Below are 25,075 nucleotides of genomic sequence, written 5' to 3' on the forward strand. Positions count from 1 at the left end.
GAGCTGTGGGTGCAAGAAACACCGTGATTATTACATCAAACACTGCATAGGGAATTAGACTGCATTCAACTGAACTCCGCCTTACTTGGTCAAACCTACGATGATTTTTCCTGAATGACTGTTTCATGTTTTCTCTATAGCATCAGCATCTATGAAACAGATATAGCACTGGTGAAATAAACAAGAGTTTGGAAATCAAAAAGGGCAAAGCGTTACACTGCAGGTCTAACTAATGTAACTTAGTGATATGAATTGCTATTATGGAGCCTAAATTGAAGGCAAAATTTAGGACTTCAGGAGAAGTAGATACAGTAGCCCTGTTCTGATTCCTAAGATTCCACATCATTAACTCACAGGTCATTGGAATTTTTTCTAAGGAGAAGCCTAAGACTAAAATCATAGACTATTAAAGGTTTCTATTTAAGAGAGTATTTATTATAATTACATAGTCTCAAAAACTTTAGATGTTTGGAAGTAACACATAATACCTATAAAAACAGTAAAGAGAAGACTCCTAGGTATAAAAATGCTCATAGGAAGTCACTTTTTAGGCATTTTGGGAAGGACGTTTTGTGTAGATTACTATTTTAAGTAATATTTTGCTGTACAAGTAACATGCTTTCATTGTGGAAAAGTTCAGAAGAAACAAAAATTATTTAAAATTGTCCTGCCCAGAAACAACCACTTTTATTGTTTGCATACATATTTTCCAGCCTTTTTTCACTATGTGTGTACACATTTATCATATCTTAAAAAAATATTTAACTTGGCAAGATTTACTTAAATAATAGATCAACCTTTCCATATTGTTGGCTAATACACTTTTTAATTTAACAATATTCCAAACACATTTTTCATGTCATTAAGTAGTATTCAAAATATGATTTTTAATAACTGCATAGTATTCCAGTATATGGATATACAATCATTTACTTACTTAACTTTCTACTGTCAGACAAAGATTCCAAATTTTCACAATGGTAAGTACTGCCATGATAAAAACTCTTGATTCTAAATCTTTGCGTAGATCTTTGGTTATTTCTTTTAGATAAACTGCTAGATGTGAAATTTCTGGGTCATTAGTATTTCATATCTTTTTAAGTTTTTGGTGCATGTTGCTAAGGTGCTCTCCAGAGAGTTGTGCCAATTTTATTCTTTCTGTGGTAACATCTTAAACTTGCCTTTTAAAAGAAAATTCCATTTAAAGCTGTGCCATTAGTTTTCTCAGGATCCTCTCTGGCCCACCAGTTACAGCAGACAACTCTTACCTCAAGGTTATATTTAAAGTTATACAAACATGTTTGTAGCTCAGTTATGCTGCAAATGAGACAGTTTAAGGAATAAAATCTGACAATGGATTAAAATGTGTTCCTGTCTTGTGCCTGCTGTGTGCAACCATTCTGCTTACCCTGGTAACAATCAGACAAAGAAAAGGGGGGAAAAGAGGAGGGAGGAAGGGAGGGTGGTAGGGAGGAAGGAAACCCACCTCTCTTATTTGGACTGATTGAACACTCACAGTATGTTAGGCACTGAACTGAACATGCATGAGACATGAGTCCTGCCCTCTGCCTTACAATTCCATGCACCGTGACTCATGAGGCATCACATGAACGGTGGGCTTCTAGGCCGTGTGGAGCAAGCCGACTAGAGGACACCTGTGCTCCACGCTTACAGGTGGACTGTGTGAGTAAGTGTTCCTATCTGTGGAGTCTGGGAGAAGGGGAGGTTTGGGTATCTGTTTCAACTCTATAATAATAGAGAAGACTCAAGGGATTCCTGCAGGGGTAAGTAGAGATAAGTGGTAGACCAGAAATAAGTGATGGCATGGGGAGAGAGAAAAAAATTCTCGTTCCCACTTTTCCCACTGTGTCCTCTCCGGGGGAGTCTGTGCCACTGGGAGGGGGCCAGGTTCCTCCATGGGGTAGCTTTGAGTTCCTGAGGTTTTCAAGCCTGCTCAGGGAAGGCGATGGCATGAATGTAGACACTGTTTTCTGGTGAGGACAACAGGAGGATATTTAAAACTGGGCCTCTCATGAATAATCAGAAAGGTTGCTGTGGACCTGGGACATCCTGGAGAGCCAGTACTCTAGAGCTGGTGTGGTATGTCACACTGCAGGGCTGAGGACAGCTTGATTGAGAACTAAAGAAGCCGGAGTGCCTATCCCACTACGTGGACCGAACAGGCTTTCTGACAGTTCCTTGGTTAGCTAAAACTGGTGTGAGTTAGAGGGATGATTGTAACAATGACATAAAAATTCCAAATAGCCCTGCTGCACAGATACACATTTAGAAAATGCATAATAAATGACATATAGTGAAAATGTAAACAAGCCATTTAATAACGTTTTAATGCTTGATTCTGATCTCTTAATTAAAATGTGCATAAAAGAAAACAATGGTGGAACATCTGTGTGTGTTATTGGGATAGCAGGATTTATGCTGCACCCTGGGCTTTTTGTCCGCCTCTCAGTGTGTGTGCACATGGGAGGGTCTCCTCTTTAAAGCACAGTTCCCCGCTGGAGCCCCACCGGGTCCCCGCTCCCACCCACCATCTCTAGCCAGTGGCTGCCTCTTCTTTTCTCTCCTCCTACATCAAATACTGTATGGCTTGTTCGCTGCTGAAATGAGACTGCTCTCAGCATTCGATCTGAAAGCCACTCTTCACCCCACCCCTATAACCTGAAACCCTGACCTAACCCTGACTCACCCTTGTTATCTCAGCAGATGTACACAGCATTACCTAATGGTTCTGGCCTCAGTGAATAATCTCAGAGAGCTCTGTGGAGCCATGGCCCTTTGTATCTGTGACCTTGCCACAGTTATTACTCAGCTGGACACTGTGTGGTTTAGATGTTAAAGACAGAAATTCTAATCACCCCTGGTGGTGATTTTTTTTTTAAATTATTCGTCCGGGGGATGTATCTCTGAGCTTCATTTGGCCCAATTGTTAAATGAGAGTAGCCACAATCACAGAAGTTGGAGGTTGTTAAGCGCTTTAAGATCTTCCAGTGAAAATGTTACGTCATGAAATGCTTTTATTTCTATCATTACTTGGAACATACCTGATCACCAAAAAGTTTGTCTTTGATTAAACCAGCACAAAAAGGACCTCGCATGTTCTTTTACTCCCAAAAGAACTGTGTATCATTTATGCAATAGAAAGCCACAGCCAAAAGGTCTCCTTAAACATATAATAGTTAATATTTAATGGCCCCCTTTATGAGAGGGACATTGCTGTGGGACTATCTCTAATCCTCACAATGTTCTGCAAAATCGGTGGTTTTATTCTTCATTCCACAGGTAATGAAACTGAGATTCAGCTCCATTTAAGTGAAGCGCCTGAATCTATATTATTAATCAGTGGAAGACTTGGGATTCAAATTCAAGTCAGTCTCTCTCTCTCAAGGCCATAATCCTTCCACACTATCAGGCCCTTTCAAGGATAGCTCCCATTTCCTGGAGACAGTAGTTAGATGGTGTTCTGAAAGAGTTAAGTAAAATGTACCCTGTTTGTGACAAATGTCTGAAACTTATTTTTATAACTTGGATTTAATTCACAAATAAAGAGTAATTATCAATATGTCACAGACGAAAAGCTGCATGTATGGATCAGTGAAATTTCTGTTCCTTGGCTTATGGATGAAGTATGCCCCAGGGAGTTTCACAAATCCACATGGCATCTCCTAGTGCTGGGTTCTGTGTAAGCCGAACAAGGAGTAAAATTCCTGTGTGTTGGGATAGGTCACCACTGGTTATTATCTGAGGAAATCTATATGAAATTACCACAGACATGGTTGCATTTCTGAATTTGCTCTTAACACTTAAGTGGAGGTGAAATACCAATTTTTGGTACTGGCTTTGTATTTTTTTGATCCATGTTTATTTTGGAAAGTGTTGTCCCAAGAGAAGATGGGTCTGGTTCTTTCTTTCTTTTGCTACCCTCCCTTTGCCTTCTTGTGCCTCTATTTCCCATCTGATTCCATTTTATCAGTTCGCTCTAGTCTTTTGATGAAAAAGACATAAAATGTTCATACACTAGAAGTTATTAAGACTTTAAATCACATAAGACTACCCTTGGGTGATTTTTTTTTTTTTTTTTTTGGCCTGAATTTTGCATGTTTCAGTTTTCTCTTCGAGGGTCTGCATCGTTTACTGGGGATGTGAAACAGGTACCTGTTCCACTCCCTTTATTTTTCTCTCAGTCTGACAGAACCTCTGCTTTAGATTTATTATGCATCAGACCAGTTGTTAGATTTATATGATGCTTAGGCTGTGGTCCTGGGGGGTTTGCAGGGCATTCAGATCTGTATCTTAGAAAGCGTCATGATCTAGTGGGAAAAACACAGGCTGTGGAGTATCAGAGGAACTCGGCTTCCTTGCTCACTAGCTGTGTAGCTTTGAGCGAGTTATTTAACAACTAGGCCTCAGGTGTTTTCTCTGTCAAATGGGCATGAACAAGAATACCTGCTTGACAGAGCTGTGGTACAGATGAAATGATACAGCACATTTAAAACATTTGGAATCGTTCTTGACTCTCACTGAATATCAGTTGCTCCCATTTCATGCAATTAAAAAAGGGGAAAAATAGGAAGGGTGGAAATTAGAAGATGATATTGGGTCTGAGAAAAATGTTTTCATTGTTTCAAGCCAGCATAGCGGAGGATTTATCTAGAAGGGCAGAGGCCTGGGTGCAACTTCCAGGTCTGCCACCAGAAAGCTGGACCTTCTCTCTGAGCCTCAGTGTCTCTGTTCCTCCTCTTTAAAATGAGTAAATCAGAACGCATGATCTCTATTTCGTTATATAGTTTTACTTTCTGAAGAGTTTTTCTCCTTCCCAGAGTAGTCTATGGCTGTCACTGCTGAGTGTGTAAGTCTCAAGGATTGTAGACAGACCTATTGTCGAGATATGCTTTTCCTTTGTACAACTATGTTTACATGTACATTTATGTTCTTGGTCTATTTGTCATGTGTCTGAGTATTTATGCACCTGCATGCTTGTTGAAATAAACACACTAGCATACATTCATACATTTTTTGTGGGTATGTGTGTTTATATATAACCTATATATATACAGTATGTGTGTATATATATAAATATATGTCTGTGTGTATGAGAAACAGATGCACTGTAGGCAGATAAAGCAGATAAATATAGATCCAAATAGAAGCAAAGCATATAAATATAGATGTTATATAGAGTGAAAGCAAGCAGATCAGCACCATTTCATTATTGCTTGAAGTCTTTGTAATAAAAGACTTGAAAATCAGTAACTGACATTGAAATTATTGATTGAATGACACTGTCAGATCAGAAGGCACGGTGTAAGGTAAGAAAATAACCTGTCTTTCAACTTGGAGGAGCAATTAGCAGGAAGATTTGTTACTTTTAATTATTTGATTTATGAAAGTTTTTAGATGCTATGTAGTGTGGTGTTTGTTAAGAGTACAGATATGTCACCTTTCCTAAAAATACTACCAGGCAACAAGAAATCATACATAGGGAAAGAACACCTATTCCACTCCTGAGAAAGGACTTGACGAAGGTGACAAGATCCCTTTTGTTTGCAGGCTGTGATTGGCAGCCCTTTCCTGTTTCTAGGTCCGGACAGACAGTTGGTTTCACGTTATTTTTCACACGCCCTTTGAAGTCTGTAAGGAAACTTACCTAAGGGAGATATTTTGAAGCAGAAGGCCAAAGTCACCATTGTTCAGTTATTTTTGTGGGGACGCTTGCAATTGTGTTTAGTGAGTGTGTTGTGTGAGTAAAACTGGTCTTTCCATCTGTTACTTCCATGTCACTGTTTTCACCAGTCAAAATAATTGTTTTTGCTTTATTTTGTTTTGTTTTAGTGGAGAGGATATTGTGAGTTATTTTTAGCAGGTTTGAGTTAACTGTAATTTTTTTTTAACATTGCAGGTTGTATCTTGGTCATGCATTTAAATACTGTTTGAAAATAAGGAGCGCCTCCTATTTCCCCCCAGATCCCATCTATTTCCCTAAACAGATCGCTTCTCTTCTTCAGCTTTGTTGTAAGACCATCCAGAGAAGCTAAGATTTGAAGAAAGCCCTTGAAGTTGTGCTGAAACAAATCTTGCTTTTGCCTAAGCAAAACTGTCAAAGTTGTTGTTGTTGCTTTTTCGGTTTAGTTTACTATTGCTTTCCCTTATAAGGATGAGAAAAGAAGGCCAGGAAGATGTTCTAGTTCTCTGCTCATTTGTGCTTCTGCTAAGCCAGAAGTTAGTGTTTCTTCCTTCTTTTTTTTTTTTTATAGTTTTTAATTTTATTATATTATGTTAGTCACCATACAATACATCATTAGTTTTTGATGTAGTGATCCACGATCCATTGTTTTCATATAACACCCAGTGTTCCATGCAGTATGTGCCCTCCTTAATACCCATTACTGGGCTAACCAATCCCCCCTCCCCCTTCCCCTCTAGAACCCTGTTTGTTTCTCAGGTCCATAGTCTCTCATGGTTCATCTCTCCCTCCAATTCCCCCCCCCATTTTTCCCTTCCTTCTTCTAATGTCCTCCATGTTATTCCTTATGTTACACAAATAAGTGAAACCATATGATAATTGACTTTCTCTGCTTGACTTATTTCGCTTAGCATAATCTCCTCCAGTCCCATCCATGTTGATGTAAAAGTTGGGTATTCATCCTTTCTGATGGCTGAGTAATATTCCATTGTATATATGGACCACATCTTCTTTATCCATTCATCTGTTGAAGGGCATCTCGGCTCTTTCCACAGTTTGGCTATTGCGGACATTGCTGCTATGAACATTGGGGTGCATATGGCCCTTCTTTTCACTATATCTGTGTCTTTGGGGTAAATACCCAGGAGTGCAATTGCTGGGTCATAGGGTAGCTCTATTTTTAAATTTTTGAGGAACCTCCACACTGTTTTCCAAAGTGGCTGTACCAACTTGCATTCCCACCAACAGTGTAAGAGGGTTCCCCTTTCTCCACAACCTCTCCAACATTTGTTGTTTCTTTCCCTGTCCATTTTGGCCATTCTAACTGGTGTAAGGTGGTATCTCAGTGTGGTTTTGATTTGGATTTCCCTGATGGCTAATGATGATGAACATTTTTTCATGTATCTGTTAGCCATTTGTAGGTCTTCTTCAGAGAAGTGTCTGTTCATCTTTTCTGCCCACTTTTTGACTTGATTATTTGTTTTTTGGGTGTTGAGTTTGAGAAGTTCTTTATAGATCTTGGATACCAGCCCTTTATCTGTAGTGTCATTTGCAAATATCTTCTCCCATTCTGTGGGTTGCCTCTTTGTCTTGTTGACTGTTTCCTTTGCTGTGCAGAAGCTTTTTATCTTGATGAAGTCTTCCTTCTTGCTCCCAATAAAATTTAGACTTAAAGCACAAAAAGAGGGAAGGACAAAGAAATAAGGATGTATTAAAAGTTGAGGAATAAATTAGCACTGCCCAAAGAATTGTTAATTCATCCCTTCAGATCTGTTTGGCTACTATTACTTTGTTATTAAGTTCTTCACCAAATTATGATTTTAAAAATATATTTAAAAAAAAATCTCAGCGGTCTTGAGAATAGGACATCTCTCTGTCTCTCTCTTTGACACACACACACACACACACACACACACTCCTCTTCTTTTCTTTGTTCTTTCCTTTTCTCCTGCCTTAACATACTTACTGTTTAACTTTTGTCAAGTACTTTATGTAGTAAATTACCAGAAATTTTGACAAGGAAAAAAAATTTATATACACATATACACATATCATACACACCCATATACACACACATACACACAGTCATATTAAAATTCTTAATGTACTAATCATCTGATTTTATATGCATTATATTTTTTAAACTATTATCTAGTTATTTAGTATAAATCTTTAAAGGGATTTTCATAAACACTCAAATATTGGGTCTGATTTAAAGGTTCCTGGGAAATTGTGCATTTTCTTATCTATGACAAAAAAAAAACATTTTCCAAATATACATTTAGAAAACAGGGATTTATCAAAAGCAAGAGCAAAGCAAGAACCTATTTCTTTTTAGGAGTCATTTACACTTCCCATTGCCTACTTGGAGCATGTGGTGGCTCTCTTCATTGGCACGAAAGTTTTTTTTGTTTTTGGCTAGATGGCTTCATATTGTGGTCCTGACTTTGTGGTGCATTACAGTACCTGTGGGCCTGAGAGTCAAATAGGTCCTGATCCTCACCTGCACAACTTTTTAATTAGCTCAGTGTCCTTAAGCAGGTCAGCTAACAGCTCTGTAACTAGGTTGCTAATCTATGAAACTTCAGCCAATCTTATTTACTTCACAGAGGGTTTGAATTAAATGGAATAATGTTAATGAAGTACATGGCATGTAATATGAACTAAATAAATGCTAGTTTCCTCCTGGCCTATTAATTTTAATGTATGTCTGTGATTTCCTCCTCCTGTCCCTTCTCACCACTGTGGCAGAGCATTGTACTATTGCCGTTAGATGTCATGGCCAGTGCTAGAGAAATAGGAAAAGTGGGTTTTAAAAAATTATTAATTATCTAATACCCACCGTGAAATATGCATATGAGGAAAGAGATCTAAGGAAACCATCAGAAATTCCTGCCTCCTATAATTGTTAAGTTTTTCTTGCTAGCAAACAGGAGTGGAAGACTTTTCAACACAGTGTTGCCAAAATCCTATTCACATCAATAAAGTGGAATGAAATATCTATCCAAGTGATGCACATTGAACCTTTTAAAATAATAGGATGTCCTTTTATTTTATTTCCCACTCATATACCAGGTTAATGTCCTTCATTCCACAGTGGATGTTGTTCACCTTAGCTCACTGTAGATTAGGCTCCTTAATTAGCACTACTCTTTAAAAAAAATTATTTATCTATGAGGGTGAGGCAGGGAGGGGCAGAGGGAGATGTAGAATCCTGAGCAGGCTCCATGCTCAGGGCAGAGCCTGATGCGGGGCTTGATCTCACAACCCTGAGATCATGACCTGAGCCAAAACCAAGAGTTGGACACTTAACCAACTGAGCCACCCAGGTGCCCCAGCACCTAGTCTTTTTTGGAGAAAGGTATGTGGTCAGAATCCAAATGTCATTGAAATTTCTGAATAGTTGCTTTATGTGTTCTCTTTTAAGGAATAAGGAGGGGAAAAAATACTTCCCACTTGAAGATATTTAGAACTATGTTCAGCCTAGAGCTGATCATTTTAGCTGAATTGTAAACCCTATAAGAGTTAACATTTTATAAGGGAAACAATGACACAATCTTAATTGCAACGATTCTGGCAGCAACATTCCTGTTATACAGGGACCTCTTTCTCATGTCCAAGTTCTCTTTTAACCTCCTCAGACTTCACTTTCCGTGTAGCTACAATTTTTGTATGCAACTCTTTCTGACCTTTTTTTGGAATTGAGAGAGTTTGGCCAGTATCATGAAGCCACATTAAGCCACTAGGATTTCTCTGGACCTTCTTCTGCTATGCCATAATCAGTCCAAAAATAGTTGTATCTCTGGAATGGAAAGAAAAGAAAGGTGACATGGTGAAGTGGAAAACGAGTGGCCTGGAGATGGTGAGCTCTCCATCTGATGAGATTGCTTGTAACATAGGCTCCAGTCTCATTGACAGGACTGGGGTTTAGACAGCCGTAACATCCTATGGCAAAGCCTATACATGGTCAGTATCTTGTTGCAGATTTTATTTTTTAATTTGAGTATATGCCAAAGCCCTGTTTATTGTATAATGTTAAATGTAAAATTTTTCTTCCTTTATAACTTCTGAAGATCTCAAAGCACATTAACAAAACAATGATTTTTATGAGGAAGAGTAATAACTAAAAGTTGGAGAAACAGATGCAAAGTGAGAGAAACGGAAAAATTTGAAGTCAGGAATGGGTGTAAGTGAGCTAGAAACAGAGTTAAAAGTGACTCTATCTGAAGATCCAAAGAATAAGAGGAAGAATGGAAAGAGGAGGAAAGAGTAAAGATTAAAAAAATGAAGTATAACATAGCTTTAAGGTGAACATTGTTACATAATGTAAGGATTCCTTATCTTATAAAAGAATCTTTTCAAATCTTTGTGGCATTTAAAATAAGATTCATCTTGAGACTAATATTATGCTGTATGTAAACATGCATTATTAACTTATTCTATGCTGTGGCTAGAGGAACTGGGAGCTTTAGATACCAGTCCCAGCTTTGTCTCAAAATACATACCCCTGAGAAGATTACCTTCTGAGCTTCAGAATCTTCACGAATAAAATGAGGGGTCCAGGCAAGTCCCCATTCATTTTTTAGAATACATGAAATAAAATAGCGCGTGGGATGGTCTTGTCAATATACTGCCAGGATGCTTATTTAAGGAAGTTGCTGAATTTGATTAGATTATATCATTGATCAAAGTTACAAAACAAAACAAAACCTTTTGAAGGTTTTGACTGAAAGGTATGTGCCTAGTCCTAGATGAATTAGCAAGATGGTAACCCCACTATTTAAAAACTACTATGGCTGCCACTGTCAAACACGCTTTTAGTTGAATCTTCAACTGGAATTTTTGAGAGATTGCCCATGCAACTTTTCCTCTAAAGGTCTCATTCACCAATTCACTGAAAGATGGCATTTCTGACTTTCTAATCCAGAATTTTTTTTTCTTATAAAACTCCTGTTTAACCAAGAAAATGAAAATCAGTACATTCTTGGTTACCCTGCTATTAATTTAAATTTGCATAACCTAATCAGAACTCAACCTGCCTTGCCCTTCAACAAAAAGCTATATTCTCTCCCATTACTAAATGGCTACATTCTTCTCGGTATTTTTTAAAAGATGAATTATGTTGATATCCCATGACTTTTCCTTTAGAATGTGTCCATGGAAATTAAAATGGACTTTTCTGTGTCCAAAAGGGCCAGTGGAAATGAACACAAAACTTTGCTGATGCTATCAGCATTCTAATTTTTGTTAAGCTTTTTTCCAATAAAATGGAACTGAACTCAGCTGTCCCCAAATAACTGTCTGATACTTCCTCTACACCATCATTTTGTGTCTACAGATAAATGATAGAATAATACAGCTTAAGATTTCTGTAAATCATGGGAATATGTTTTCCTGAGGCTTTTCTAGCTACTTTTCCTACAGAGATGTTCCTCCCATAATCATTTTCTGTTTCAACAAATACTTGCTGAGCACAGAGAATGTGCCAAGCACTATGCTAGGTGCTCAACACCCAACATTGATTATTAAAGCATCCCCGACAAATGGATGAGTAGGCATCTGTTTAATATTTAATACACTATATTGGGTGAAAAGAGATGATTGGACGATCAGAAATGAAAGCTCACACTCTTGTTCTTTCTTTTGGATGTGATGTTTCCTAGTCATCATTTACAAACTCACATTCAGGAAGGAAACAAGCTTTATTAGCCTTGCTCATAAAGAGAACTTCTATTTCTCTTCCTCATCTTACTAGTTGTTCTCAGCCATAGGAGGGCACTCAGGTACAGGAAGGTCCTGTGTCTAGCAGCAGAAGCAACTTACCCTTACTTTCTGGCCTATGATTTAGGAACTTATGGTAAACAGTGAGGGCTAGGAATGTCTATCATTGTCCTGATCAAAAATTAAATTTTAAGTGCTTTCCATGGGCATAATATAAGAAATTCTTTAAATTTCTTTTCCAAGTGTTGTTCATCAGTTTAGAATCTTTCCTCCATTTGCGCATTTCTCTCTGATTATCCTGTATTAGGCAGTTCTGTGTAGCCAAATAATTTGTGGCCTATCTTCTTCCAAAGTAAAATAGTGACCTCTTCAAAGATTTCTGAATGCATTCTTCATGCAATTTTAAAAGGAGATGGGTAAGGTAGAACGTATTTCTCTTTGTCCTGTGTGTCTTTCAAATAGTATTTGCGACTAGGTAAACTAGTTGGACTATACCATCAGCTGTCACAGACACAGTCACACATGCATGGAGAATGGTAAATAGTGCATATGGAGAAGTCTGACAGTTGAGTGGAATTGCTTTCAAGTAATTTGACACATTAGTACTTTCAGACATTCACCTGCCAATAATCCTCGTTAGAATAAGATTGGAATATTGGGGTCACTAGCTCAAAGTCCATTTTTCTGAGACCTGAACAATAACCAGAAGTCAGAGCTAGAGGGAATAAGAATGAAACTATTCTAGGCTTTAGAACTGTTTCTCTAAATGAGCTTTCTCTCTTTCCTCTAGTCCTCCTTTCTCCTCTTGCCGTCCACTCCTTTCTTTTTCCTCCCTCCCCCTCTCTTTCCTTTCTTTTTAGTGCTATGAATTCATTAGATGGCATAGTGTAAATCAATAGTAAACGCTAACCGCCTACTCTGTACTCAGTTACGCAACATCACATAACCGGTACACAGAGACAAAAAGGGAAAAAGCACACACAGCCTTTACATTCAAAAGCTCTTGCATAATTTTACTTTTCCACAGCCAAAAAGAAAAAAAAAAGGAAATAACAGATGGGGAAACTTACAGTTTTTTTTTCCCTTTTCTCAGACTGTTGAGGAGGGAGTTAGTTAACATCCGTGGCCATTTCTAGTTGCCCTAGGCAGCAGCAAAACATCCCATAATTGTCAGTGCCTTCACTGACTTTAAAACAGGATTTTGTGACCCTCCATGATGTGGTGAATTTTCCAAGTAATATAAGACTGAAATTATTCTGAGGTGTTTAATGCTGACTTGGTTTTTACTTGTTTTGTGAAAAATCAACAACATTTAAAGTATGAAATGAATTTTAAAATAGAGGATAAGGAAGACGGCTGTGTGTGTGTGTGTGTTTTCATTTGAAATGTATCCTGATGTAATATTTATGTAAAAAGCCAGTTATATAAACCCTGTCTTTCTCTCGCCTTTTACTTTGGGGGCTGTAGAAAGAGCTAATTTTTTTTTTTTTTCTCATGACAAACTCCAAGTCTTAATGAAAGAGAAAACATCTAGATGCTATAGAACAGACACTTAATTCAAACTCCCTATAGAATTCATCCCCTAAACAACAGTTCCACTTAGGAGCCTGCAGTTTCTGGAATTTTCATTTAGAACTTTCTGTCATACTCTTCCCTGGCACAGGGAATTCATTGCACCACCTTTAAGTCTCTTTGTCCCTTTGTAGCTCTTCACTCCTTTCCCACACCCCCTACTTTTTCACCAGAATAACTCCCTTCCCAGTTTAAGTGGGAACACAGTGAGATTTGTATGAGGTCGATCAGTCTTCTGTCCCCGTTTATAATATTTTATTTCATTTAATGGACTAATGTCCTCCGGGAATCAGACATGGACCTGATGAGGGAAGTTGGAGGACTTTTGGTTTTGTTTTATTCTTCCTTTGTAGTTTCTGCCTATCAACCGTCATAAATGGGTGCACAGGAGTAGGCACTGTTGGGTAGCTGCTAGGGGAAAGTAAGATCAGGTGTGTTAGAGGTGGTGCTGGTGGTAGTCCCGGTCGTTCATAATGCAATCCAAGAGAGGGAGGCAAGGGGATGAATCTCCTTGTACTGGAGGTCAGGAACATTCCTCTAGGTCATACTTTTCTTCTGGATGGAAAATCAGATGAAATTGGTTCATTTGATTTTACCGAAGGAAAGAGCTGAGTGTTCCTTCACTTAAAAAAAAAAAGATTTTGGCTATGTCCTAGTTTGTTTACCTTTCGTTTATGCATTAGCTATTACATTTAGGATTCCCTTTTTATGGAAAAAATCTGGTGCATAAAGATAAAAATCAAAGCCAGGAGAGTTTTATCTGGTTTTTAAGGTCTCATTGCTTCAATGTGTGTCTCTCTTGCAACAACCAAGTGATCAAGAGGATTGGGATTATCATGTCTTTGTATCTTTAGTTGTCTTAATGAATAATGAGTAAGCTAGTATATAGTTTTTAAGTATTTTATCAGTATGCTTCCTGGTTTTTTTCTTTTTTTTTTTTTTTAAGATTTTATTTATTCATTCGAGACACAGAGATAGAGAGCGAGCGAGCATGAGCAGGGAGAGAGGCAGAGGGAGAGGGAGAAGCAGGCTCCCCGCTGAGCAGGGAGCCCGATGCGGGGCTCGATCCCAGGACGCTGGGATCATGACCTGAGCCAAAGGCAGACACTTAACCATCTGAGTTACCCAGGTGCCCCCTGGTTTTTTTCTTCAAAGATTTTATTTATTTATTTGCCAGAGAGAGAGGGAAAGTACAAGCCAGGGGAGTGGCAGGCAGAGGGAGAAGCAGGCTCCCCGCTGAGCAAGGAGCCTGATGTGGGACTCGATCCCAGCACCCTGAAATCATGACCTGAGCCGAAGGCAGATGCTTAACCATCTGAGCCACCCAGGCGCCCCTCCCCCTGGTTTTTTTCTTAAAAGGATCTATAGCTCAGGTAGATTTGTTTGTGGAAAAATAAGGAAAGTTGATCAGAATACTCTGGTCTTTCACCAGGAAATCATATTCCTATGTATACATTTTCTCAGTGTCCCTCTCCATATGTTATGCTGAGTTCGGATTCCAGGATGCAATTCTGTATGTATATACCTGCATCATGTAAAATACCATACTTTTTAATATAATTTGAACATGATTATTCATCTGTAACCAAGCACTTATTTTTGGTGGGCAGTTCCATATAGAGGGAGTCATTTTTTGTATCCTGATTTTCAAATGGGTTGCCTAGATTTAAAAGAAAACTTAGAACTCTATAGATAGAGCGTTTTCTTGGTTGTCAAAAAGAGTTGGAGGCATATATTATAAAACAAATAGAAGAAAATGTCTTCAAGTAAAATATCTTTTAACTTTTTTTTCCTGCTTGTTTCTCAGAATAGCTTCTGTTTTCATCTTGGTAGGTTTTTACACTCTTTGAACCATACTTAGGGCAGAATTGACCTTTCAGCATCTGATGGCTGCCAACTGATTCTGGTCAGCCCTCATTTTCAGTTGTAACCAGGACCCTGGACACATATAGGCTACTTCTAGTTTTTCTTTGGTAATGTGGGATCCAGGCTTCGAAGGGCCGACAGGCCTAAACTTACTGTTCCCAGGGCATCCAAGAAGCCAGGGAGAGTTTTAAACAGTTTCTAATTTTTCAGATGTCCTTCATAACACTTTCAACCTAGCTTCTCCTCACTGTTGGCAGTAGTAGTAGATATTTTTAAATGTTGCAACAAGAACCTTAGCCACTGACTTACCTTTCCAAGCAGAATTACTCTAGTTGTGCCTGGCATATAGTAGCCCCTTCATAAATATTTTACCACGTTTTGGTGAGCTGGTGAGGGACCTTCAGTGGCCATTCCTTCACAGTGCTTACACAGGTGAGCAGTGAGCCTTGAAAGGAATAAAGGGGTAAGATGAAATCAGATGCAGTGCTCTTCAGGTCCCAGCGATGGACAGATCACCCCATTTTATAAGAAAGCCCTTATTATCCTGTCTCTGTCTTTATAAAAGTAGCAAATCGCAGAAGGCAATTTTTATGTTTCCTAGAGGTCTTTTTCAGTGGTCAGTGCTGCATGGAACAGTGGATCGTTTAAAAAACATAATTTTGGCAAGCTGCTTTGGTGGTCCTCATTAAGTTTCATATGCAAATGTGTTAGGAACTTTGGATTCTGGGCCTCAAACATATTCCTCTTGCCTTATACCACAGGGTCTTTGAATCTTGGCTTTTCTCATTTTCCCTGGACAATTGTGTTTCAGACTACTTTTATTTATATAAGTGTTCAGATGATGACTGTAGACAAATTTATATAAGTTCTTCCTTTACATAGAGTTTCATTACTTTTAGTTACAATAATTCCGGATCTTTCTAAATCAATTTTGACTTCAGTTAGTTATGCTGGTTATTTTCAAGGCTTCATTCTGGTGGTGATATTGGGGGTGGGAGGTGATCTCTGGTAAACCATCTATGGCTTCTAAATTATAAAAGCAGCGAAAAGACAAGCATGTGGAATTATTGATAGACTGCTGCTAGTTAGGCAAGCAGTTTTTAAAATGCAGATTATATAATATTGGGGGATTTTGTTGCTCCACAGTAGAAGCTTTTTAAATGTTAATTTGGGGTTTGTTTTGTTGCTCTGTGACTTAGCATAAAAGGCTTTGGTTTTAAAAGGTTTCAGTTCAGTCATTCCATTTGTCTTACAGGACTTGGAATATAATACTATACATTTATTTACACTCATGAAGGAGAATAAGGCCAGTAGCTCACAACTCATGAAACCAGGGGTAAATAATCCATAACTGGTTCTCCCACCATTGCCACAATATTTATATCCAGAACACAAGTAACAAACAACCAAAAACAAGAAGAAACCAGTTGTTTTTATTTACAAAATGTTTAATCAAAAGTACAGTAAAGTTCAAATGGAGCTGCAAATCCTGGTGGCTCACAATGGTTTGATTTATTTTTTCAAACAGACCATGGATAATTAACCATAAAACATAACTTTCCCAATACAAGTTACAGTGAATTGCAAAAATGGGCAGCAAGTCATTCACAACTGGTTGCAACTGGTTCAAGCCCTTAAAGCTGAACATGCAGACAGCTACACACGCCACTTTCCCAGTGCATACTTGTATGTTCCTTCCCCAAAGGAAGTCTCCTTTACTCTCCGTGTAGTGTAGTATCACTGAGTCAGCGTCCCAAGGTGAGAAGCAAATGGGTTATTTTCCATGATCACCATGTTGTCACGCATTTATTAAATGCCCAGCATTTATGATATTCTTTTCATTTCAGAATGGTCCGCCATCACTAACTGGATATTCATCACAACTTTGCTGTTGGGTAAGTAACTTCTGTTACCCCTAAATGGCAGTTCACAATATTGAGGGGCCAAGAAGTCAAGTACGTTTCTCCCAGACTCTGAAAGAATTCAACCTAAAGGCTGTGGTGTACTAAATTTGAATAGAATGTATTTTGACATTGGTGAAGGCTACAGATTTTATGTCCAGTTTGTCCATTTGAAATACCATCATTTAGAATGATTAGAAACATGATCCCAAGAACCTATGATCACAGATTTCAACAAACATTTCACAATGATTTTACCACGCAGAGATGGAAGTATTCAAAGGGCTTGTTTGGCAGACTCCAGAGATACAGATTTCCAAAGGAGACGCCTGAATGGACAGAGAGGGTGATGTTTCCCATGTGGAACATTGGATGCTTTGGCATTAAACAAACAAACACAGAACCTTCCAAACACATTTTGTGATGCTTTGAACTACTTATTATTATTCTATGATATGCTAAAAATTTGAAGTGCATTTGCTTCATTTGAATCAATCTTAAAATCAGACACGATTGTTCTTGTGTACACCCACAAGTGGAAGGGAAAATGTCCTTTCGGAGCATGAATATAGATAGCCACCTCTTTTACGAGCTAAGAGGACCAAGACAAGAGCTGCGAGTGAGCCTAGCATTGAAACCTTTGAGGTCCATGTGTCTTTTAGTGGAAATTGGTGAAGTTTCAAAAAGGTTGATGTTGTGGCCTTCTAGAATTCTTGAGATTTCAGTGGCTGGGAGGAGAGTGCAAGTCGGGACTAAGGGTCTTTTCGTAGAGCATCATCAAGTCAGAAAGAGCCTAAAAGAGCTGCGTTTGCTAGAGGTTGGCCAGCACTGAAATGTCCTGGCAAGTGTACTGGAGACGGAGGAGGACCAGAGGGGGTGACTTGCCTGGCATCTGATGATATTCTCCCTGGCTCCAGCCAGGCCTGTTTAGTCATGAACATCATATTCATCCAAACCTTTAAAAGTTACACTCTTGACTTCACTTTATATGAATGTGCATAAAATGAAGAAAATAATCTCTTGGGGTAATAAAGATAGCTTTCTAACAGGGACTTTCCATATCCATTGCACAAAATCCATAGTTGTCGCTGTATTTTTGTTTCTAATTCTGTCCCACATCTACCTCTGTCTCTCTGAACATATCCATCTCACCAGTGAAGGCCTGGAGACTTTAGGATTGTAACCACTCCCACCACCCCACTCCCACTCCCATGCTTTATTTGTTATGCTGACTAAAAAGAAACTCCTATCAGTGTGAGCAGCAGGACTCAAGGAACAGGATTACTTGGTAACTTTAATTTGTTGCTCCCATTGCTTTCATCACAAAAGGATCTCATCACAAAATGGCCTGAATTTCACACTCTTTCTGGCTTGCAGAGAAGCCAGTTCCTCCCCTATTTCTGTCTAACACACAGAAAGCTCTTTATGTGTCTATGATCAGATAAAAATCTGTATTGACGTTTCTTTTCCTGTGGGTGTATTTCACTTCTAGGTATGAAGATTGAAAGTATCTGGGCAAAGCTGTGTGTTTGCAGTTTCTCTGTTTTAGTGAAAAGCTCCTCGGGAAAGGAGAGCACATCTTATCCACTAATGAATAAAAATTTATTTTCATTTTAAAATGATACATGCTCATTAAAAATAATTTGGAAAAACACATAGGAGTAAAATGAAGAAAAATACAAGTAATTATTTCTATAATTTAAATCCAATCATTAATAACCATTTGATGTATTTCTTTACTCTCATTTTCCCCTGAGGATATATTTTTTTAAAAAACACATTGTAAACATACCTTGTACATCATTTTGTGTCCTGCTTTCAAAATTTAACCTAAAAATTTTACATGTAATTACATGGTTCTTATAAATGTCATGTTACATAAATATATACGACTCCTAAAGAGGAATAGCTTATTTAATCTAAATATGCAACAAGAGCATTTTGGGGGTTTTTGTTTTGTTTTGTTTCACTTTTTACATCCCCATGTCTTGCACATAAAGAGTAAATGAATCAATCAATAATGACTGAAGGAGTAAAAGTTCAAATCAGTATATATTTTTGAATTTTTAATTATGAAATCTTTCAAATACATGAACGTAGACACGCTACTCCAGTGAACTCCCACGGACCCATCCCACGGGTTGCCCAATGATGAACTCATGCCCTGCCATTTCCCAAGCTACTACCATATTATTTTGAAGTAAACCCCAGACATCACAGCATTTAGTCCATCAAGATTTCAGGCCCATAAGGACTTTTTCACATGTTAATGATATAAACATTTAGATAAATAGTTCTAATCATTGTATATAGGAGTATTTTTCTTCTGAGTACACTGCCATTATATTTCCTAAAATGTAACAATTGATCATAAAGTCTCATCAGAGTGTTTCATAATATTCTTGGGTACATCTGTTATCCAAAGGGCAATTTGGTTGACCAGAGAGACATTTCACAGATTTGGCTAGGCTTCTTGGGGACTTTTTTTTTTTTTTTTTTGGCACTATTTTTACTTGGCTCAGAATGATAATTTGCTGCTAGTTTTATCATTATGGGATATACACTGTGTTTTATACAATTCTGTATCTGAGGTAAAAGGGAAACAGTGCTCTGACTACTTTAGAAACCCAGTGTGGCTATAGCTAACCCATAGTGGATAAATATGGCCAACCTACTTAAACCAAATGTAGCACTAGATTTAAAAGCATCATTTTTTTAAAGATATATTGGCAGAAAGGAAAGGTTTCTTCCTAAAGGGGCACTTAGGAAGTCTGAAAAGGGATTATATATTAATAATCTGAATAATTAAAAAAACAAAAGCACTGTTTGGGGAAGTGAGGGTCAAAAGAGACCGTATATTATTGAACAAAGGGCACTCCCTCTGTGCTTCTAAGTATTGCTCTAGTTTACTCTAAGAATATTTAAAGAACCTAGTTTTCTGTGACTAGACTAGATCCTTTGCACACAGAGCTCCATAGATGAAGAGGGCTCTGTGCAAATTAGGCTCTCCATAGAGAACCTATAGTTAGGGTTTAGTCCTGCCTCACCGTCTTTGAATTACAGTCAGTGACGGTTCAGTAGTACTGTGTTGTCCAAAAGGTGTATTCCACTCATCAGAAATTCAGGATGTGAGCAACTATGTAACACACTGCATCAGTATAAACTGGATTTATGTGTAACTCAGGTCTGTTTAATCTTAGGAGCACATTTTCCATTGGCCTCGAAAGTGAGTAGCTAGAATATTGATATGCCTAACGCTTGGGGAAGAAAAAAAAGTGCTTCTCCACTACACTAAATCTCTACAAAAATATGAGGGCTTACAGTATGGACACATACAAAGTATTTTCAGCCAAAGTTGGTAGAGGAAAGCACATGGAGGAAAAAAAAAGAAAAGAAAAGAAATAACATAAGCAATAAACCATCCCAAGCCAACAGAAAGCATCTGTAACATTTGCCAGACTGGATGGTGTAAACAATACAAACTTTTTTTCTTTCCATTTCATTTTTTCCCTTTCAGTCTTCTGATCCTCTCTATTTCTTCTTTACCTTGGTTTGGTGTTACCACCATTAAAATGTCCTCAAAAGATCAGGAAAGGATCTGATGGCCTGGCATTGAGACAGGCATTCCAAGGAAGGATAGGTAGGATCTAGCCACTAACTATTTTTTTTTTGTTTTTTATTTTATGTATTTATTGTCTCATTAATGTATAGACAGAAGTGTCCAATGACAAGTTCTATACTTTAAATATATATTTTGTGCCACTAACTATTTTAAAGCCACGAAAATATTTTACCATACCCCATAACACCCATATTTTAAAACAGCTAACCTTTTCATCATTATTTTTAAGATTGATATTAACAATAGAACACCTGAAATAAAGGCATAAGTCTTCATCTCTTCCTGCATCATTTTCTCGTATGTGTTAATTATGTAGCTCATGTCATATAAACCAGAATACAAACTGCCTTTTAAAGATAAGAATAAGTTTACCCTTGGTTCTTTCTAGCTAATGTATTATACATTATACCCAAGTGAACCATCAATGCCTCATCCTGATAATAGCTATAATAATAATTATTATTATTAATGATAGTGTTTGCTTCTTGGTATATGTGTGTGGGGTTTCCTTATGCTCAGCCTTTGGGTCTGGTGTTTGTTCCATTGTTGCTATTTGTGACCATATATATCCTCAAGCTATAAAACAGCATTTCTTGGAATAAAGTAGTATTCCATATCCTCTACTTCCTTCTCTCTAGTTAAGTTCAGAATCTTCGTTGGATGATTGATTCTGCTTATACAGGGCAGGGAATCCTTTGTAAATGCCTGGATCAAGCCAGGATTTTCATTTTAGACCAAAGACACAGATAGTTGCCCAAAAATATGCCAAAAAAAAAAAGGTTTATTCACATCATCAGATCCATGTTTCACTAAGTTGGCATATTTTCTGGATGAACTTTATCGGATATGTAATATATCACCATATGCAATTACCATCAGGATAGGAATCACTTGGCTGATCCTGCTTTACCTGGAGTGGTGAGGGAAGACTGAAAACCCCATTCAAGACAGACATTCAAGATGCTTTTGCAGCCAGGTCAGTCCTTTTACATTGGAAATGCTGAAGAGAAGTCTTAACTCTTTCTTCCTTCATTAAAGATGAGTCAAAGCCTGTGATATAGACAACATACTTTGGAGAATGGTCTTCTCTTTGGGAGACTGCTCCATTTGCAAACCATGCTAAGGTCCACAGAGAATTGGTTCTGTTTGTTTTATCCCACTCTGTGAAATATTCTTAACGTGCTGTTGATATATACTTTTTGGTCAAAAGTAATTTGCTGTCTGGTTTTTGATGGCCACTCTGAATCAACCTAATGTATATGTGGTGTGGGGATCGGTAACCTCTGAACACTAAGTTTAAAGACTTTTATAATTAATTATTTAAAGACATTTTAGCCCTTAACTCTTTCATGGTTCAACGTCCAAGAACACGTTGATTGGTTAAACATGTCTTGTTTATTTTTATTGTTATTGCCGTACAAATTGTACATGAAACAGGAAAGAGAAGAGCTGTTTATAAGAGCTAATTATAATAGCAAAATTGTACGTTCTCTAACTGTTTTTATTTTCTTTTTGATTATATCAAGACCTGCACTCTAAGAAGTATGTTTCAGTTTTGCTAGTACATGACAGAGGAGAAAGATAAATCCAGTTCTATAAAGTGATGTCAAGCGTAACTTGGCACGACTGCAAATATCAATAGTTCATTCAAACCTTATACCTCCACTCCTGAAGGACTTTGACTTCTGGCCATCCTTTGATAAAGATCCAGAGCAAGAGACTCTTGGGGGTCTTATCTTTTAGGAGGAGATGATGGTTCTGGTGGATTCTTAGAGCCTGAGTCACTTCTGAGATGGCATATCTAGCCCTTGGTAGAATCGGAACTCAAGTTTTCTATAGATCAAATAAAAAACCCAGGGGCTGAATCCTTAAGATAATCTCCAGGTCATTGTTTGAACAAATTTTTGTTGATGCTTACTATGTGATAGGTAAATATGAACTTTTTTCTTTCTTTCTTTTTCTTTCTTCCTCTCTCTCTCTCTCACCTTCTAACTCCTTTCATTTTTTTTTTTTCTTCACTTAAGCAAGGAGAAATCTCCTTATTGATTGCTAAGGGCCCTGTGCATATCTGCATGTAGCCAAAGATTCTGTCCCTTCTAGGAACTCTGGTTGTCAACCGGTGATCTTGCTTTTGTCTTTTCTTATAGTTCTGCCTGTGGCGCCTGTCACTAGCAGTCAAATAAGGACAATTTTACCATTCTCTCCTGCTGCTCTAATTTTTTTTTTAGTGCCGGTACATGAATTTGTTATTCTTTATAATTCCCTTTGAAGTTGGAAATCCAAGGGGAATCTAAAACCGACCAGATGTTTCTGCTGCTGGAGAGGGAAGAGAGTAGGATTAAGTTTAACAAAAACTTGGTCTCTCAGAAGAAAAATCATTTCAGCTGGAAATCATCTTTAAATGTACTCATTTGCTACATATCTGTTAGTTAATTTACATTTACTAGTCCTTTGTAGACAATATCGCCTGTCAATTTACTCGGGAAAATTCATAAATTTTGTGAACAAATAGACTCATGCTGTGGTTTGCTCAGGCCTATGTCCCTTTTGGAGTTTTAGTTCTTTCTATTGCTCTACATACTCCCCTCATGTGCTTTACAGTGAGGGTTGTCTGTTGTTGTGGTTGTTGGTGTCGTTGAAGGATTCCCATCATGTCACATCAGGCGGGGTGGCCAGTTCTGCAAACTATTGCAAGAGGGTGAGGTCAGTGCAGCCTGCGGTTAGGGACGGAAGGAAAGGAGATTTGCCAAAACGCTTCGCCTTTCTTTATGCAGAACTTCATCCACTTTAGGGATGCGTAGATCAAAACAAGAATAAGACTGATGAAGACCTTCAGGGTAAAAAAGGAAAGTTTTGTCGTCCCTCAAGGATTCAGCTGATGTTGCAGACAGCATGAATAAACAGATTGGGAGATGAAAAATGGGAGAGAAAGTGAAGTACATGAGAGCACAAGAGAGAAAAGGGCGTCCGTGAATCAGCATTTGTGGGGCCTCCCCCATGGGGTGTCCGTCCGGGGCTTCAGGCGCCTGCACGAGAGGGAAGAATGGTTAAAAAATCAAATTCGAGGAGAGTCTTAGAAACCAATCAGAATGTTTTGCTGGTTTGCTTAGCACTTCACAAAAGCGGTGGATTGCAGAGATGCATTTTTATTTGCTGGCTTCCTGCACGACATCTGTCACGCTGGCTCCTTACGTTGCTGTCAGGATTTCCTCAGTTTCCCTAGGTTTCCGGGAGGACAGAGAACCCTGTGGATAACTGCATGACACCCCTCACCTCGCTCAGTGGACTAAACGTTTGGAAACATTTTCCACACCTCCCGAGGGATGAGTGCTCACAACTCATAGTTTCTATTGCCCCAGCCTATCTTCATTTTAAATAGAAAGTCTGAGTCCTCAGTAATTATATTAAGCTTCTTAAGCAGCACATATCAATTGCATATACCATTTTAAGCATTTTTTCAGCCTCTCAAAAGAGAGTAGGGGAAGAGACAGAGAGAAATCACTTAGCAGCTGATTCACTTATTTTAAGCAGCTTTCCCCATTTTAAAATATAAAAAATTCAGGTCCTGGAACATTGGGTGATTTGAATGTTCTGTAAGGATTTGAAAAAAGATTTTTAAAATATCGTATGTCCTACATTCAGGGACCCGGATTTTCAATTTAGTTCTGAAAACAAAACAAAACAAAACAGGTTGAAATAAGGGAGTTTCAACCTAAACAATTTCTCCTCTTTCTTTTCATTGATTATTATTATTTATTATTAGCAGTAATAGTCAGATGGTATGGAAAGCATTTATGTTAGTCTCACTGCTGCAACAGAGCTTAACCTAATAATCCAAGACTTGGAACTTGATGTTTCAATAAAGGAAACAGTTTGAGGTATTTTCCATTCAAACCAGCATCAAAAGTTTTTTAATTAACGCCATCAGAAATTAATGGGCTACACGCAGGACAGGGTTCCTCCAGACCCAACTGCTGGGAACAAGACAGCAAGAGGGACCCATTGTGTGTGTTTTTATTTTATAATGTATTTTTATTTACTTGTGGAAGCAGAGTCCCAGCTGCACATCGTGTGGCAGAGCCACAAGAGTGAAACCTGCTAGGGCTGCTTCACTCCAGCAGTTTCATTTTGCTCACTGATTATTGTCCTGAGTTCTTTGTGATTGTAATTGGTTAGAAAGTTTGAAATTAGCAAGTCCTTGTCAGCCCCTGAAAGCTTTGAAATCATGAGGCTCCATACAGCTATCAAGCTGGCTGAAACCTAATCGCCTGTTGGGTGAAGGGCCTCAGAGGGCTGAGGCCCCTCCTCAGGCTTTTGCTTCAGTCACAGTCCCCCAGCCTCTGGAGCTCCCTGTGTTGGACTATGGCTTTGTTTGAAGTCCTTTCCTTTCCGTCGCTGAAGCCTCTTTTGGGATGAACGGATGGTGGACCTGGCTAATGGGTGTGGGGGAAGTGAGTGCAAATGGGGAAAAGGGTAAAGGAGAGGATCAAGGGAATAGGGAGGAAGGAAAAGGAGAAGAAAAGGCATAAAAGAAAAAGGAAGCAGGATATAAGATGGAAAGAGCTTTGTAAATATTGACGTTTGGTTTCTGTGCAACTGGATTTGATGTCTTGGGATGGAACTCACTGACAGAGCCTAAATGGTCCCTGGGGCTTTTTTTTTTTCTCTTTCGGAACTTTTTTAAAGACTTGC

At 38.3% G+C, this 25,075-nt stretch overlaps 1 protein-coding gene across 7 annotated transcripts in view; it reads left to right on the top strand.

Moving 5' to 3' along the window:
* ZBTB20 (zinc finger and BTB domain containing 20) overlaps nt 1-25,075 on the top strand; it is an 804,401-nt gene that overhangs the window by 410,970 nt on the left and 368,356 nt on the right. For 5 of the 7 annotated variants that reach the window (XM_035000119.1, XM_035000121.1, XM_035000136.1 and 2 more), the window contains one exon: nt 16,708-16,755. The gene's annotated coding sequence lies outside the window, so the exon portion shown is untranslated. Of the gene's footprint in view, nt 1-15,360; nt 16,619-16,707; nt 16,756-25,075 lie in introns of those variants that run through there. The other 2 variants (XM_035000124.1, XM_035000130.1) reach the window with 1 other exon arrangement.

This window comes from Mirounga leonina, unplaced genomic scaffold, assembly GCF_011800145.1.
Source record: "Mirounga leonina isolate KUSES-001 unplaced genomic scaffold, KU_Mleo_1.0 Mir_115, whole genome shotgun sequence".
Classification (NCBI taxonomy): Eukaryota; Metazoa; Chordata; class Mammalia; order Carnivora; family Phocidae; genus Mirounga; species Mirounga leonina.